The sequence below is a fragment of the Protopterus annectens genome, chromosome 13.part0 (assembly GCF_019279795.1).
Source record: "Protopterus annectens isolate FY-2018-M chromosome 13.part0, PAN1.0, whole genome shotgun sequence".
In the NCBI taxonomy this organism is placed as follows: Eukaryota; Metazoa; Chordata; order Ceratodontiformes; family Protopteridae; genus Protopterus; species Protopterus annectens.
Window position 1 is genome coordinate 552,445,415 of NC_056747.1, and position 14,107 is coordinate 552,459,521.

Here is a 14,107-nt window from a genome sequence, read left to right on the forward strand (position 1 = left end):
GCCTTTGGGGGTTCGGTCATCACATCCCTTAGGGCTATGGTTTAGATTTTGGATCTGAAAGGGGTGATATGCATTGTAACCTGGTAGTGCAGGGGTGCTCTCAGGAGCCTTGAACCAGGTCTCTGTTACTGCACAGATGTTGATGTTCTCCAGTTTGAGGAGTGAATTGAGCGAGTGCATTTTGAGGTTTAGACTTCTAACGTTGAGTAGCATAACCCTTAGGATGCATTTACTAGCAGATGTTATGGTGGTAAATTTGTCTTCAGGGCACTGCCTAAAAAAGATATTAAAGTGGTGGCAAGGGCCTTGGCTAGTATCCGGAATCCCAGGGTTGACAGATGCAAGCCATCTCTGGCAAAGCATTGAGGTCTGTCTGTCATGTCATCTCAAGCAGACAGATACTGGACCCCCTTTGAATAACACCAGAAACTTAGCCAATTCCTGAAGTCAATCATTTTCTTCTTGTACTGCTGTATCATTCTTGGTGACGGTAGGATGCTACTCAAGGCTAGGGTCATACCTGCCTGGGCTACAGGATCAGAAAGCTCCTCCCTGTCTCTCTTCATGTAGTCCAGGGAGGGACTTGGCTAGTATCCGGAATCCCAGGGTTGACAGATGCAAGCCATCTCTGGCAAGGCATTGAGGTCTGTCTGTCATGTCATCTCAAGCAGACAGATACTGGACCCCCTTTGAATAACACCAGAAACTTAGCCAATTCCTGAAGTCAATCATTTTCTTCTTGTACTGCTGTATCATTCTTGGTGACGGTAGGATGCTACTCAAGGCTAGGGTCATACCTGCCTGGGCTACAGGATCAGAAAGCTCCTCCCTGTCTCTCTTCATGTAGTCCAGGGAGGTACATCTTAGGTCATTCACACCAACTCATATGATGATGGAGTCACATTTGTACTTCCTGTGGAGAGACCCAAGTGCATGAGTTATGAGGTGAATCCTGACACCTGACAGGCAGCTGACCGTGACTTTCTCCTTATTCAGCCTAGTGAGTGGGACATCAGTGTGCCTTACAATTGAGTCACCTATGACTGATGTGTTTGGTACATTGTTCTGCCTTAGGGGCTTAGCTTGAATGGCACACTGGTTGTGAGGGCTATGTGTCTTGTGGGTTATGCTTGGATGGGATGGTTGCTTGCGTTTGTGCCTCAGAAATCTCTGTTGTTTGGGCAGATATTTTAAGAGAACCTCCACAAAAGTGGTCATGTGTTTTCTATCACTGAAAGATGTAGATGTCTGTTCAGTCACAGAAACCTGGTTCAGGGCCTCAGAGAGTACCCTGGCCTTGCAAGGCTACAATGCCTTCCACACCTTCAGACCACAAAATGAACATGTGAGCACCAAAGGGGACAATGTTTCTATCTATATTATAGATACATTCACCTCCCATCTAGTTAAACTGGACAACTCCATGGAGTTACTCCAAGTTCAGGTTATGGTGGGTATGACCCCCGTTCAAGTCATAGCCAGTTATAGATCCCCTCCATGAGTCATGATACAAATGAAACCTACTTGACCAAACTGGAGACAATCCAAATATTACTGAACACTCTGTTTTGGGGAATTTCAATTATCCCACCATCAACTGGGAAACCTATCCGAGCCCTAACAGGCTAGCACAAAAGTTCCTTGACCTTGTTAACTCAAATGCCCTGGAGCAAGTTGTTCATAGCCCATCAAGATGAACAAACATACTAGATCTTGTCCTCACTAACGTGAATACACATGCACTACCGTAACTGTCAGACCCTCATTTGTTAAATCTGACCACGAATCAGTCACCTTTGAGCTAACACTAACACCAGAATTCACAGTGGGTGAAATCACACCAAAAAACTTCACCAAGTCCAACTATTCCCTCCTAGGTGAAGGTATAAATGCATTCCGAGCCCCTTTCCCAGCTGGAAGTGGTAACTACACTGAAGCTTACACTACAGCCCTGTACAATCAGTTGCATATGTGTATAGACTCAGCTGTACCCGAAAGAATCAAGGCCAGAGCCCCAAGTGAAAGCAAGCTGCCAAGGTGAACATCCAGCATCAACAAACGTTAAATAAACATAAAATGTTGCTGTCCAAGAAAACAAAGGCAAGACTCCAACAATGGAAAAGCACCCTCCTTAGCCTCAACAGGCAAATAAGACAACTTGTCAAATCCTCTAAGGGCTTCTTTGAAAAAATAATTAGCAAACACAGCCAAAGATAGCCATAAGGCCTTTTACAGCTACATACATAGCCTAGAAGATAGGGACCATGCATGTGCAGAACTAGTGACCAATGATATTGCACACACTGACCCCATTTAGATATCAAATCTGCTAGCAGATAGGTTTGGCATAAAATGTTACTCACTTATCCCCTTCAAACATATCACAAACCTTCCCCCAACCCCCCACACCCCACATATCTAAAGAACAGGTCATACAAAGCCTTGCACAAGGCAAAAAGCATAACCTCTATGGGACTAGACGGCATCCCAGCCTGTCTTCTAAACAAGCTGAAACATGAACTAGCATCACTGTTAAGTACCCTTTTCAATCATAGTCTAAACACAGGCTTTGTTCCTGCAGAATAGAGATCAGCAACAGTTATTCCCCTTCACAAAGGTGGCCTAGAAACCCATGTGGAGAATTACAGACCCATAAGCCTGACCTCAGAGGTTTCTAACTAAGATGAGCAAGGGACTCTAGCACATGCCATATACAGACCAACAAAAGTCCCTGTCATTATACTCTGTATCATATATACTTCTTAGGGGAGACTTATGCCTGGCTTACAAAGCAATCTCAGACCCAAACCTAATGGACTTGCTGCATATCCATAAATCAAACTGGACTATGGCTACCTGTTCTAGGGACTTAAGTATGGCCTGTGACTTAAATAGGAAATGTTGGTGGGACAGATTTATCTCCTAGCGACTGCTGCATCTTTGGAATATGCTACATTGTTCAAGAGGAACCTGGACAAATAGATGGGGGACCATAAATTCTTAGCAGAAATAGCATCCATAACCCTCCTGGACATGGGAAGCCATTGCTAAATGCAATCTTGGATACTGACTAACATTTCTATGGTATTATATTGGGATGAAACAGCTAGGCTTGAAATAGCTTCTGGGTCGACAGCCTAGTAATCTCCTATGATCCTATGAACTTCCAAACCTCAAAATTTATAAAACACTATGATCAGTGTGACTTGCTGAAATGATGAACAAATCAATATAATTTTGGGAACCCTATCTCCTGGGAAGATGTGGAAATGGCAAAGGGAATGGAAAATCAGATTAAGTCACACAGCTGTCCTTCACAGAGGAAAGCTGGAAAATTATTTGGAAAGTAGGTGTGGGAATCTCTTGGTTTTAGGCTCTTAGTGAAAGCCCATGCTATAATATAACAAAACCAGTTAGCAATTGAAAATGGAAGTTTAATGAAGGTCCACATTAAAAACAACACGTGGTTGTGCATTTTTAGTCAATAAGACATCTTCAGAACCATGAGTAAAACTGAAAAGACAAGCTTTAAAAATTGTGAATAAACATCCCTTCCCATAGCAGAACCAATCAGGTTGACAAAATAAGCACCACTCAGATAAAAAATGCAAATAAGTTGTGAAAAAAAGAACCAAGCTTAAGTCTTTCCAAGTCTGAATGCTACAATACTACTTTCATCTAATGGTTAAACTCTCACTGGAAAATCCAACCAATGGGTTTATGCTGAATTGGCACCAATAAGATGAAAAAATGTTAATCAGAAGTAACAAAGAACCAATCAAAAGTCCCTACCAATCAGAATGTAGAATTGCTGCTTATATCCAGTGATTATCACCTCCCAAATAAAACCAGCCAGAGTCCAAACAACTTAAGGTCAGCAACCAAAAATGCATTAAGTTTTTTAAAGCTTTGATGTTTTTAATTTCAACTCACTGGTAATGGAAATTGCATCATTTAATCCTGGAATTTCATAGTATCCAGTCTCAATTGCCAAATTATTTCATGATGTAATAATTTATTTTTCCATTCCCTAGAAAAAGCTGCTACATCAATTTTCTCTAGGATATAAAATTAGAACATAGAGACATTGTGGCAGCAAGCAGCATGTTTAACCAACACATTCTTGTCATCATTTCAAAATGCTGTGTACATGCTGGTAATTCTTTTATTAAAATTATCATTTTTTATACAGCATCTAGACATGTGCACAGCCTTGTTGGCAACACAGTTATACCTTCCCTTGACCATCCACCTAGAAATGTTTCCGAAAATAGAAGCACTGAACTCCTTTATAGAGGAGCATTGATGACAGCAGCCACACTTATAAGTCATAAGTGAGCCATTACATAAGCCCCTAAGAGGTCTTTCAAGAATATTCTTCAAATCTGGTCGATTCTTAAAATTAATTGTTGGTGCATTACTAAAAAAAGGTTTCAAGTTCTCATCACAGTGTAATATAAACCAGTTTTTACAAATGATGTGAATATTTAAAGCATCAAGTGAGTAATGTAAAACCCTATTGTTAGATGCTGAGAAAGACTATGAAACAGAACCCAATACTTGGGGATCGAAGTAAGGTGAAGTTCCCTATTGTCAAATGAAAATGTTTCCAATACTCCAAGATTCTTTACTCACGGATGCTCTATTAGTAAGATCTCTACAGTTGGCCTCCATACCCTTCCTAATAATAGGGTCATAATTATATATATATATATATATATATATATATATATATATATATATATATATATATATATATATAGATATATATATATGTACTATTTTTAAAATTGGCCACATTGCTTAAGCAGCCATGACATGAAAGAAATGTGGATGGCACAGAGTAAAAAGTATTGATTCCTACTATAAATACTTTTAAACATGAAAAATAAACAAACAAGTAAAAAATCCAAGTGACAGGCGAGTCAAACTTGCAGGAGACCAAAAGAAAAGTAATCCACTCTTCTATCCACTTAACGCAGGTTTATTAAAAATACTACAGCGTTTTCGCTACTGCGACTCAGTAGCTTCTTCAGAGTAAAGGACATGAAACAGTGCCAAATTTTGAAATTTAAAAATAAGTGAGGTCACACAGAAACGTCACTTCTGGGTTTCCTTAAAGAGAAACTCTAAAGAACAAACCAATACTTATTATGTTTGCCACAAGTATTATAAAATAAAAATAAACGATCTAAATAATTACTAAACATGTAAAGAACTAACATACAACTTAATCACTGTATACAAGTGTATTTTTAAAAATACATAAAAATAAAAAATTGTGTATACTAAAACTATTAAATCACCTTAAGAAACTTTTAAGTTTCAAAATGCAAGAAATGTTGCAATTTTCATTTAGACCTGGAAAACTGAATGCTTCAAGTTTCAATTGCCATTCCAATTCGCGTGTTTCTAAAAGTAAAGACACTGGGCCTCCCCTGATATTATAAGGGATATGATCAATAGCTATAAAGTGGAAAGAGTGCCCTACATTGTTACTAATATGTTTGGCTAGGGCATTCTCTGTTTTGTTTTTTCTAATTGCATATATATGTTGGTAAATTCTCTCTTTAAATTTACTGTCCGTTTTACCGACATAATAAGCGGGGCAACAGTCACAAGTAGCTAGATAAACAACAGATTTTGTTTCACAATTCACTATATAATTAATATTGTATTTAATACCCCTGATAGTAAATGTATTTCCTGTTCGTAAAAAACTACACCAATTACAGCGTCCACACAAAAATGTGCCTTTCTGTCTCAAAAATGAATTTTCTAATTGCATATATATGTTGGTAAATTCTCTCTTTAAATTTACTGTCCGCTTTACCGACATAATAAGCGGGGAAACAGTCACAAGTAGCTAGATAAACAACAGATTTTGTTTCACAATTCACTATATAATTAATATTGTATTTAATACCCCTGATAGTAAATGTATTTCCTGTTTGTAAAAAATCTACACCAATTACAGCGTCCACACAAAAATGTGCCTTTCTGTCTCAAAAATGAATCATTTACCTTGTTTCTTTCAAGAAATGTCTTAAGGTTGTTACCTTTTCTGTAAACAACTGAAGGTGTACTCCCTAATTTCTCAAATAATTGACTATTACTACTAATAAAAAAACAATTTTTAGTAATAACAGACCGGATTTGATAAGAGTCGGCACTATATGTGGTAATAAAACTAGTTGGAGGCTTCTGTGCAGTGCTTGTAGTTAATGAAATAGACTCAACTGTCAACGGAGAAAATGAAGTAGAATCTAATAAAACTTCTGTAGCAATAAACAAATCGTGGTGTAATAAAGGTTTATAAAAGCCTATCATGCATTTAGATTTGACTTCTTGTAAAAGGTCAGTCAATAAGGACTGAAAGTAATCACGGCTGGAAAACATCTCCATCAAGACGTCACATTCAGTGTTAAAGTGGAGGTCAGTACTACACATTCTCGCTGCCCTGATGAGCTGACCCTTCACGATGGAACGTTTCTGATGAAAGGGATGTGAACTGGAGAAGTGGAGGAATGAATTGCAATAAGTTGGTTTTCTGTAGATAGAAGAAACAAAACAATCATTCACTAAATCTTTCTCCAGTTTTACATCCAGATAGTCAATCTCTAATGAAGAAAATTGGAATGTGAACTTGAAGAAACTAGTGGTATTGTTAAGATATTCGACCAAGGCAAAAGCTTCCTCTTCTGTCCCCTTAAATAAGATGAAAATATCATCAAGGTATCTAGTGTAGAAGATCATCTGGTGACTAAAAGAAATGTTGTTTAAAACAAATTGTTTTTCCCAATGTGCAACAAATGCATTGGCTACACTAGCACCACAAGGGGACCCCATGGCAATACCCTGTTTTTGAAGATAAAATCGTCCGTCAAAAAGAAAAAAGTTGGAAGATAAAATGATCTCTAACAATTCAGAAACAATGTCGATTTCATTCTTAGTAGCACCCAGATTGTCCATAAAAAGTGTAATCCATTCAATAGCCTCAAGGTGTGGGATTGAGGTGTAAAGGTCAACCACATCTATAGTGAGGAAATTGACCGATTTATCAAAAGGGAAGTTGTTAATTTTACTTAAAAAAGACCAAGAATATTGTCGACTAGGCATGCACAGGGATGTGTCATAGACGATCTACCATTAACCAAAACCCTCATAGGGGGGTTGTATAAGTTTTTATGAATTTTGGGAATGCCAAAAGTCACGGGAACTTTAGGAGAGGATATATCTATAAAATTGTAGGTGTCAAGGTCTATTTTACCCAAAAGGAACAAATCCCTAAAATAGCCCCTATTTCTGGAATATGCCTTATTCATTTCATTTAAAGACGAAGGAGCATAAGCTGGGTTATCCAAAGCTGCAAGCATTTTTTCTTTATATTCAAAGTTGTCAAAAATTACTAAGCCGCCTCCTTTGTCTGGCTTTAGTACTCTAACTGAGAGACTACATAAGTTGTGTAAAGCAGTCATCTGTTCTCTTGATGTGTTAGCTTTCTTCTGTCTAAAAGAGAAACTATTAGTTTTATGTAGGTGTCTAAGGTCAAGTTCACAAGCTCTTTCAAACATAGATAAATCAGGGTGTAAAGATGGATTGAACGTGCTAGATAAATTATCTTGTGATCTTGTGAAGGTCTTGTGAACTTGACCTTAGACACCTACATAAAACTAATAGTTTCTCTTTTAGACAGAAGAAAGCTAACACATCAAGAGAACAGATGACTGCTTTACACAACTTATGTAGTCTCTCAGTTAGAGTACTAAAGCCAGACAAAGGAGGCGGCTTAGTAATTTTTGACAACTTTGAATATAAAGAAAAAATGCTTGCAGCTTTGGATAACCCAGCTTACGCTCCTTCGTCTTTAAATGAAATGAATAAGGCATATTCCAGAAATAGGGGCTATTTTAGGGATTTGTTCCTTTTGGGTAAGATAGACCTCGACACCTACAATTTTATAGATATATCCTCTCCTAAAGTTCCCGTGACTTTTGGCATTCCCAAACTTATACAACCCCCCTATGAGGGTTTTGGTTGATGGTAGATCATCTATGACACATCCCTGTGCACGCCTAGTCGACAATATTCTTTCTAAGTACCTAAAGGACATCTCAAGTATTTGTAAAGACTCTTGGTCTTTTTAAGTAAAATTAACAACTTTCCTTTTGATAACTCGGTCAATTTCCTCACTATAGATGTGGTTGACCTTTACACCTCAATCCCACACCTTGAGGCTATTGAATGGATTACACTTTTTATGGACAATCTGGGTGCTACTAAGAATGAAATCGACATTGTTTCTGAATTGTTAGAGATCATTTTATCTTCCAACTTTTTTCTTTTTGACGGACGATTTTATCTTCAAAAACAGGGTATTGCCATGGGGTCCCCTTGTGGTGCTAGTGTAGCCAATGCATTTGTTGCACATTGGGAAAAACAATTTGTTTTAAACAACATTTCTTTTAGTCACCAGATGATCTTCTACACTAGATACCTTGATGATATTTTCATCTTATTTAAGGGGACAGAAGAGGAAGCTTTTGCCTTGGTCGAATATTTTAACAATACCACTAGTTTCTTCAAGTTCGCATACCAATTTTCTTCATTAGAGATTGACTATCTGGATGTAAAACTGGAGAAAGATTTAGTGAATGATTGTTTTGTTTCTTCTATCTACAGAAAACCAACTTATTGCAATTCATTCCTCCACTTCTCCAGTTCACATCCCTTTCATCAGAAACGTTCCATCGTGAAGGGTCAGCTCATCAGGGCAGTGAGAATGTGTAGTACTGACCTCCACTTTAACATTGAATGTGACCTCTTGATGGAGATGTTTTCCAGCCATGATTACCCTCAGTCCTTATTGACTGACCTTTTACAAGAAGTCAAATCTAAACGCATGATAGGCTTTTATAAACCTTTATTACACCACGATTTGTTTATTGCTACAGAAGTTTTATTACATTCTACTTCATTTTCTCCGTTGACAGTTGAGTCTATTTCATTAACTACAAGCACTGCACAGAAGCCTCCCACTAGTTTTATTACCACATATAGTGCCGACTCTTATCAAATCCGGTCTGTTATTACTAAAAATTGTTTTTTTATTAGTAGTAATAGTCAATTATTTGAGAAATGAGGGAGTACACCTTCAGTTGTTTACAGAAAAGGTAACAACCTTAAGACATTTCTTGAAAGAAACAAGGTAAATGATTCATTTTTGAGACAGAAAGGCACATTTTTGTGTGGACACTGTAATTGGTGCAGTTTTTTACGAACAGGAAATACATTTACTATCAGGGGTATTAAATACAATATTAATTATAAAGTGAGTTGTGAAACAAAATCTATTGTTTATCTAGCTACTTGTGACTGTTGCCCAGCTTATTATGTTGGTAAAACGGACCATAAATTTAAAGAGAGAATTTACCAACATATATATGCAATTAGAAAAAACAAAACAGAGAATGCTCTAGCCAAACATATTAGAATAATGTAGGGCACTCTTTCCACTTTATAGCTATTGATCATATCCCTTATAATATCAGGGGAGGCCCAGTGTATTTACTTTTAGAAACACTCGAATTGGAATGGCAATTGAAACTTGAAGCATTCAGTTTTCCGGGTCTAAATGAAAATTACAATATTTCTTGCATTTTGAAACTTAAAAGTTTAAGGTGATTTAATAGTTTTAGTATTCACAATTTTTATTTTTATGTATTTTTAAAAATACATTTTAGTTCTTTACATGTTTAGTAATTATTTAGATCGTCTATTTTTATTTTATAACACTTGTGGCAAACATATTAAGTACCGGTTTGTTCTTTAGAGTTTCTCTTTAAAGAAACCCAGAAGTGACGTTTCTGTGCGACCTCACTTCTTTTTAAATTTCAAAATTTGGCGCTGTTTCATGTCTTTTACTCTGAAGAAGCTACTGGGTCGCAGTAGCGAAAACGCTGTAGTATTTTTAATAAACCTGCGTTAAGTGGATAGAAGAGTGGATTACTTTTCTTTTGGTCTCCTGCAAGTTTGGCTCACCTGTCACTTGGATTTTTTACTACTATAAATCCTTGCTTTATTAAAATATACACTAAAGAGACAAATGTTCACTTCTTTATGAAATAATGGCTAATTATTGCTGCAGATATTCTTATTTATGCATGTTTCTTTATTCCTTTCTTAATTGCTAAACAGGCACCCCTTATTTAGCTAATTAAATACATTCTTGTTGTGGTTGATGACATAATTAAAAGCTAGAAATCCTCACAGCTACATAGCCAAGTGTGTCACATTTACAAGTATTACCTGATGACAGTGTGACAGAATATGAGATAATGATAAAATATGCTTAAACAATAAAATCATCAGAAGTATTGAACTATAGTGACAGAAATACAGTGTGAAATGCACAAGCAATGGTGAAAAGCAAATAGAAGTGTAAATTAACCCACCTTTAATGCTTGGCAGTTCATTTTTGTTTCTTTTTATACTTTAGATTTGCTAATCATTTGTTCTTTCCATATTGTCAACATAACTGCCTGTTTTATATCCAAGCTTAGGCAGAAGTAATATACAGTAATGTGAATATCTATACAAAGTGCACATCTCAGAAGCTATACTTCTTATAACAAGACATGCTAGAAGAGAATATATAATATAAATACCCTGTAGAAAAATAGGTGATGTAGTCTAAAAGAATGACTGTAGAAGATAACAGCTAGGATAAGTGCAGAAATAAAGTCATTTAGGAGGCATGGCTGTTCTAATTATTGCAAATGGAACTGTGTGTGCAGGAGGTTAAGTGAGCATGTGATTAATTTTTAAACAGCAGCACAACCTTGCAGAATGTAATGATAAGTAAGGCTGTTATTGTACATGAAATTCTGGACATCGGTAAGACAGAGGTACTTTAAAAAATCAACCATAAAATTTTAAACACAAGACAAATAAGCACCCTCATATAGAACTAGAGCATTATCATGTTAAAGTTAAATAAAATTACAAAGACTTTTGAAAGCAAGTGTTAAGTATTTAATGTTGAAAAGACATGTTTTTTAATGTACATTCCAGCAGGAAATGAAAACTATACTATAATCACTCAAAAGGTAATGCATATTCAGATAAGCCCATGTTATAGACCGTTGTTTCGCAGTGCTGTGCAAGCTTGCATGTGTTTGACAAATGCGATAGCTGTTAATTATTTCATAAAGAATCTTACATATGCTGACGAATAGTATACTTAACACCACAATATATTGTTAACATGCCTTTGGGATCCACTTTTTTCCTTTTGTCTTGTATGACAACTTGATGGCAACAGAGACATCATCACTAGCACAGACATGAGCTCTGCTCCCTCGTCTGATGAGTAATAATACAGCTGTACTTCATTCTCTGCAGATTTTCACTGACAATTAACAGTTTTAAAGAACTTTTTTTTCTAGTGGTCTTTTATTTAACATTTAGATGAAGTCTGTCTAATATGCCCACTTTACACAGTTTAGGATATATACTTGGAAAATTTTAAATCAAGCTATCAGGAAGTAAAATTATTATTATATTTTTTCTTATTATTTAATTTTTATTTGAGCCACTATGTGGACTGAATCCGGTAGTCTTTCATTAAATTTGCCCTGATTATAATAAGAGATAAAAATGCTTAATAATGATCCAGTAATCTTAAAACCTTTCTTTGATTATTTTCCATGAGAGGACAGATTTAGTAACTATATTTGTATCTCATAGCATTACAAAAAGTATTAAATTCAATGCTTGACAAATATCCATTGATTTTAAAATCCTTCATTTTCATTTGATTAGTATCCGTGGGAGAACAGAATGTATAAATACAACCATTTTTCTTCTGAAGACCCAATGTTGTAATTTGCAAAACTCTTCACATTGATAAATGAGGCTTGGGAACAGACCATTTTGTCCACAGACACTTTAAGTGGTTAATGATTAGAGAAAAGGTGGAAGAAGTCATTTAAAGGTTTTGGGGGGATGTTAGGGTTGACCAGGTAGTGGAAAGAGTTTAAGTAGAGTAGTGGGAAAGGAGGGGTTACATCTGGATGGATGAGTGAAGTGGAGGAAGTGAGGCAGGTGAAGGGAGGGGCTAAGTGGGTTTTATGTGAGTGTAGCTGAGTTGGAAAGCCAGCTTTAGGTGTGCACTTGCCACAGGCAGGGTTACGTCTGAGATGACCTGTAGGTCCTGTAGTGGTCAGGTAGGCCTTGGATTGATTAATAGTTGTGTTCATGGATGAGGTCAGTAAGGCTTGGTAATAAAGACTTAGAGCAGCTATTTGTGGGTGAGAGTATTATTTATAGCGTAGATTTTTTTCTTCCTCTCTCTTCTTCTTCTCTCTTCATCCTGCCCCAAGTAAGAGTGTGGGATAGCTGTTGTGGTGGTTTAACACTTTGGGTGGGAGGTTGAGTAATAGGGTTAATGGTCTAGTCATTTGATAGGACTTGCTTTTGTTAATTAAAAAAAAAAAAAAAAAAAAAAAAAAAAACAATAATTAAGACAGACTACATTCACAATAGTTGACTCACACGTCTTATAGACTGATGTCTGTTTTTCAGTGGTTTAAGTTCATTTGAAAGTTAATCAGCCTGTAGTTTGCTCCATGGTTTATACAGAGCTTTAACAATAACTGTGTCTGAGAGTGTTTTGAACATAAGACACAGATCAGCCTGTGGGGGGGGGGGGGGTTGATATCGCAAAAGTACTGTGAGCATTCCTTTAATGGGGCAGACATATCTAGGTAGGTTACCATTTGTAGTTTTAATATTAACTACAAAAAAAAAAAAAAAAAAAAAAAAAAAAACAACTATTGAATGCAGTCTAGGTGTTCATGTTGTTCAGAGTACAATTGTTCTTAATATGAGCTGTGTCTCGTCATCTTAGGGTTAATAAGGTTCCTTCTGGTTTTGAGGTAGGTTCATAGGATGATAATAGGCTATTGACCCGGAGGCCCTTATAAGCCAAGCCATGAAATTCGCCCTTGTTCCCTCAAAGTCAGCACCTGTTCCACCTGTCCAACAGGGACACAGGTGGGATCCCAGGGGTGTATTTTCTGTTTCCCATTCTGTTGTCCAGATTCCTCTTAAAGAGGGCTAGACGGGTACTCTGCTTGACATGGAGAGGGAGTCTATTCCATAGATGGCGGAGTCTTTGGGACATAAATCTATCCTGCCAACAAGTTCTATTAATGTCACAGATCAGGTTAAGGCCTTGCATGCGGGTTGATATGCAGCAACTCCATCAAAGCTGGGTCTGAGATGGTCTTGTATGCCATACACAGGTCACCTCTGAGCAGTCTGTATGAGACTGAGTAGACGGACAGGGCTTTTAACCTATCTGTATAGGAAAGGTGTTTGAAACCATGGATGTTCCTGTTCCTGTGATCTCTCCAGCTGCTGTATGTGCTTGGCAAGGTACATGCCAAAGGGAGCATTGTACTCAGCAATGGGTCTGATATGGGAGGAGTACAGGGATTTTATGACCTCCTTGTTCCTGGGTGGTAGGTGGGTTATTTTTTCCAATTCAGTATTTCTGACAAACCATTTTTGGTGGTGGTTTGATGACACAGCTTTTCTTGTGGCTAGTATGGTTCAGCCAAGCCACAAATATCATTTTTGTAGGCAACTAGCTATCTAGTATAATGGTCATTTGTCAGGCATGCACAGTGGGGCTCCAACCATCAAAGCGGTTAGTGTGTATGGGCAGACGGTCAGTCTGAGCTTGTTTCTGTCACGTCTGAACATACCTCTCAACTGTTCAGATTTTTGCAGAATGTCAGATTTTTGCCTAATATTTTGGACTATTTCTTATAAAATTGTGGCTTTCTAGCAAATCCGGGGAAGGACAAATCATTGAGGATGGAAGTCAGGAAATAATGACAGACATTTGAGTTCCAGATTGCATAACCATCCAAAGATCCATGTTAATGCAAAACCTGCTGTTCTATCACCTTTCTAAGTTGTAAGAGCAATAATTAAAATTGCCCCCCCCAATCGGTTATGTCTTGTTCCACATTTCTTACTCACAGAGGTTGAAAGCTAAGCATCCAGAGCAGAGGGGGTATATAAAAGAAAAGAAAGA